Source organism: Myotis brandtii, unplaced genomic scaffold (genome assembly GCF_000412655.1).
Source record: "Myotis brandtii unplaced genomic scaffold, ASM41265v1 scaffold642, whole genome shotgun sequence".
In the NCBI taxonomy this organism is placed as follows: domain Eukaryota; kingdom Metazoa; phylum Chordata; class Mammalia; order Chiroptera; family Vespertilionidae; genus Myotis; species Myotis brandtii.
This window is the reverse complement of record NW_005370473.1, coordinates 589,966-595,385: the sequence shown is the minus strand read 5'-3', so window position 1 is coordinate 595,385 and position 5,420 is coordinate 589,966. Positions and strand designations below refer to the sequence as shown.

The 5,420-nt window shown below is 35.5% G+C and overlaps 1 pseudogene; it reads left to right on the top strand.

Annotated features, from left to right (window-relative positions):
- Positions 1–763: 763 nt before the first annotated feature.
- LOC102256048 lies at positions 764–1,216 on the top strand (annotated as a pseudogene).
- Positions 1,217–5,420: the final 4,204 nt, after the last annotated feature.

Below are 5,420 nucleotides of genomic sequence, written 5' to 3'. Positions count from 1 at the left end.
TATACGCCAGATCCCTTGAAACATATGCTGTGCAGATGTTTCTTCTCTGCAGCGACTGTCAAGCAGCAAGGATGGACCGGCTCCTGGCAAACAGTGTTAATAATTTACCTAAGTAAGAAAATTAGCTATTTTCCAAACAAATTATAAGAACTTAGTCGTAAGCAACATAAATGTAGGAGAAAATTCTATAAAGTAAGCATTTTCATTCCTCATGTGGCTTAAAATTCATATATTAAAACTTGCACAAGAACTCTCAAAAAAGATCCCTAAAAAGTAAAACTAATTTATCTAGAAAGTAAAACTAATCTGTTTAATTTCTAAGTCAAACTATGTGTATATATAATACATACTAATGTATCTATAAAATAAAGAGGTTGGCCCTACCTGTTTGGCTCAGTGGATAGAGTGTAGGACTGCAGACTGAAGGGTCCTGGGATTGAATGCAGTTAAAGGCACAGGCCTGGGTTGCGGTCTCAACCCCCAGTAGAAGGCATGCAGGAGGCAACCTATCAATGATTCTCTCTCATCATTGAGGTCTCTATCTCTCTCTTCCTTTCTGAAATCAATACAAATATATATTTTTTTAAAAAAGAAAGAGGCTCATTCCAAAAGTCCTCCATGAAAACCAATGCAATTAGTTGCTGTACCACTCTGTGTACAGTTGTATAGTTATAAATGTAAACTGTTAAAGTTAATTACATAGTGTGGAATAGTAAAAAATATTTTTTAATTACCTGCATTTTGCTTTTCCTTTTTATTGAAGATGATGTCTGCAAAAGACATGGTTAAAGTAATGATCATCCCGTTTGCAGTTTGTGTTTTCGCAAAATCAGATGGGAAACCCATGACTTAAGTACCGTTTCTTGTTCTGCAGGGCGAGGACTTGGGGATTGCATTTTTAGGGCTGCCTTTATAATAGGAAGTGGAGAGCTAATGGAGTGGCTTCTCTGTTTCTGTTCCCTACAGGAGGAAAACTGTGGGTGAAATACAGCTTATGCATAACCTGTGTCAACATCTGAACTCGAAGGAAAGGCAAGAGTGGCTACGAAAGTTGCTGAATGAAGTGAACACGGCAGGTTCTATAGTTCCCAAGGATGATATTTCCCAGAGGTCCCTAAGAAAGGAAGACAATGTCCTGGATAAGAGCCATCAAAAACGCCTTGCAGAAGCAGACAAAGCTGACGTGTACGTATTAACTAAGGCTAAATCCCAGTAAAAACATCTATCAGAGCACTGCTCCAGTCAGCCGAGGGCAGCAATATTACATGCAGCTAATGTTTCCACACTCTATTATGATTATCAAGTACCAATATTTCTAATATTTCCAAACTTTACATGTAATCCATTGCTAGCCATGATAGCTATAATTTAATTGATTATTTTGATTTTATTTTTATTCAAGAGTCTTTTAATTATTCTCTTCCTGTGCCAGGAGGGCTCCTTATTCTTTTTAAAGTATGTTATTGCATAATTTATAAAAGAATAAAATTGCACTCTTTAACCTCTCTCTCATCTTACAATGCAAAATAAAAACTTAATGATCATGATTCTAAAAAAGTGATGTTAAGTATTTTTCACTTGTTATAAGAATATCATTTTGGTTATAAGTAATACCAACATGTTTAAATAAATGGATCATGACTAGGAAGAACAACATAAAATGGTTTTATTTCCAGTTTTATTGAAAAAAAATGGATATACATCACTATATAAGTTAAAGGTGTACAACAGGATGGTTTGATTTACATATATTGTGAAATGATTATATGTTGAACATCATCCTTTTAGTAATATCAAAGTACCAGATCCCCAAATCTTAGTAGCTAGATGCTTTTGTCTTCTTCATTTCAGGAATGATAATGAAATACTCAGAAAGGGAGAAAGTGATCTCAAACTTGAATGCAAAGGCATTTGCCTATGCACAAACCTACTGATCATATTTCTAGTCTGAACCCCAAATTCCATGGACTAGAGTTTTTGTATGTTTTAGAATATAACTTCATTTATTTGTCCTTTGACACATATCTATTTAGGGTCCATTACTTGCCGTGTACTGTACTAGGCACTGGACATACACCAGTAAGCAAAATAGACACGGTTTCTGTCTTCATGGGGCCAATAATTTAGTATGGAAGACAGACATTAATTCAGTATTAATTTTGATAAGTGCTCTAAAAGAAAAGCACAAGATACTTCAGGACTGTAAAGTACACAGCCCTGATCTACTTAGGTCAATACTGTCCAATACAACTGTCTGTGATGATGGAAATGTTCTGTATTCTGTGCTGTCCAATACCATAGCCACATATACATTTAAAATGTGACCTGTGCCCAGATGGTCTCAGCAGCCACAATCCCCACAAGTTTTTACAGCCAGAAGTTGTGGGGACTTGTCTCCCTGGTACTGGGACTCTGTTTTGGGAGGCCTGATGTGGAGCTATGACCACTCACTCCTCAAGGGGGTGGAGGGGCTTCACAACCAAGATATCCCTCCTGATTTTTATCCACCACACATCTGTTCTGTGTCTCTGCCCCTCCTACCAGTCTCAATAAGGCTTCTTCTTAAATTCCTTAGTTATAGATTTCCAGTCAGCTAAATTTCAGAATGATGGTTGTTCTGTAATTTAGTTCAGTTGTAATTTTGATGTGTTTATGGTAGGATTGGGGACCACATTTACCTATGCCACCATCTTGACTAGAAGTCCTTTACTTTTATTATTGTACTGGAGGCCTGGTGTATGACATATGTGCACTGGTAGGGTCCTTAGGACTGGCCAGTGATCAGAGCCGAACAGGGCCTTTGGGCTTCCCGCTGGGGCCTTCCTTCACCAGTTGCTAGCTGGTGCCTGTCTTCACTCCGTGCCGCCCCCTGGTGGTCAGCACACGTCATAGTGAGCGATCAAACTCCCATCATTCATGTCGAACTCCCAAGGGACACTTTGCATATTAGCCTTTTATATATATAGATATACAAAATCATTTAGAAAACATAAATGTAAATTTTCAAAAAATATATATAAAATGAACACTATTACTCACTACTCAGATTATGAAACAGAATATTGCCAGTATCTTAGAAATTCCTTGTTAGCCCTTCCTCAATCACATCCATCTTCTTCCTGGCCTCCTTTTTATATTTATCATTATTCTCATCTCCTTTCTCTTTTCTTTTCTTTTTTCTTTTCTTTCCTTTTCCTTTTCCTTTCCTTTCATTTCCTTTCCATTTCTTTTCTTTCCATTTCTTTTCTTTTCCAGTTTCACTCCACTACTTCTCACATGTCATGTTTTACAACATGTTTATCAACCTGGTTCATATCTGCAGACACATTGCAGCCTGTCTCTAACACTTCTGAAATTAAGTGATATTTGCCTACTGTAGAGGACTCCCCAGAGCAGGACTAACAGATCTCTCTCATTCAGGTACTATTCAAGCTTGGACTGGCTCTTTACATGGTGTAAATCACACCTTGGCAATGGTTAGGAGAAAAAGGGATACCATGAAGCCTGGATAGGACCAGAGTTAAGAGAACTAATCCAATTCTGGGACTTAATTCATTTAACCTGCTTAAATGAATCCTAGGTACACCAAGGGCATTCGAAGGGCCTTGATGGAATAGATGGAGACCAGGTGTTGGCATATTTGAAATCTGATAGGTGGCAGAATATGCCTCCATTAGGTTTTGGAACAGGTCTTCAATCATCAGGTGGGGAACACAAGAATCCAGACCTGAGCAATGCAGCTGCAAAGGGCGAGGCAATTTAAAATGAGGACTGGAGTTCAAAGAAGGGAGATCTGTTAGTTTCTAGGGGGAAACTGAGGTAGTAAGAATAAAAATGACTCAGAGTCATAAAAACCTTTGTTGAATTCCATTTTCTTTACTTTCCAAAGCTCAGTGTCCTCATGTGAAAATAGGGCTAATGATTGTATTTATTGAAAGGATTGCTAGGAAAACTCAGTGGAATAATATTGGAATAATATATGTATAGTTAGTGCTTATCAAATGTTTTATTATTGCAAATTAAATGCATGAATAAAATGTAAGTTACATAAAGGTTTAAATTATTTCACTTTTGAAGCCCTTAAAATTCATTGTATACTGAGAGCATTTTCTCAAAGTATTTTTAACACCTTTAAGAAAGCACTATATCTATTTTTTTAAAAGATGAACAGGACTGATGTGGATTAGTTGAAAATGGCTTGTAAAGTATGAATGAGATAATATGATTCATTTTAATCCTCATAGTAACTGTATCAATAATATGGTTATAAACATATACTTATTTTCAGTTTTTATTTTCAATGATGATGTTTTATTTAAAATGATGACTTCACCATAAATCATTGAAGTCTGTCCTTTTTAATAATACAAATTCATTAACCCAGTCAGAATTCAGAATTGCAATTTAAAATTTTTAGAAATCTTTGCATAATTCTTTTTCCCAGCCACATACTGTGTTACTATTAATATCTAATGATCTAAATCTTAAGAGGAATGGGCACCACCCAATGGGGTTGTCTGTTGTTCTGTCCTATACTTGTGATCCAGAGAATTGGGAGTGATGTCATCTGTAACAACATAAAAGCTTCTCTTGCTGAGAGGAAGACCTACATATAAAAGTCACCCTTAAGCGTCTACAATCCAATTCATCAGCTTTCAAGTTTACTCAACTTTAAGAGAGCACCAGCTACTAATATACCTGAAAGATATTATCCTAAGACATTGTGTGGTGAGTAATCTTCACTTTCTCTTTCAAATCTCATATAAGATATTTGTTATAATGTAGGTATTATTTAATGTGTATCATTTCCTACAAATAGTATGCTGTTTGTTCAAGTTAACATGTGAAAGAAGGGTTTGATTTATGGTTCATATAAAATGCTACAACACAAAATAAATTTATGTTACTAAAATACTCTGAAATCATTTATTTTAGTGATGGAAGTGTTTTGAGGTGCCTTGCTTTTTCTAAATTTATCTGAAATTACACACAAAAAATTACAATTTGGCATCATATGCTTTAATAGTATCTTACTGAAATTTTCAAATAAAGCAGACTAATGAGGAATAAATCATTCTGATTTAAATAACCAATATACATTTATGAAATTGTGTTAGTAGTCCATTTTTTTTCCTGCAGAATACCCTTTCAAACTGTTTGTTTTATGACTCACGGAGAACTGAAGTTGTATACTAGAGCTGGAGAAACAGTTTTACTGCTGAATATTTATTCCCTTTAATAAAGCTTTTTTTCACGTTCTATCCTGAAAACTGTACATGAATTGTAAGGGTATTTTACACCTGATTTTTGAGCTTTTTCGTGACATTCTTGTAAGAAGCTTGTTTCTATTAGGAATAGGAAACAAAGCAGAGATGTCTGAAGTCACTAGGTGAATGTGATAGAGCTAAGATTAGACACCA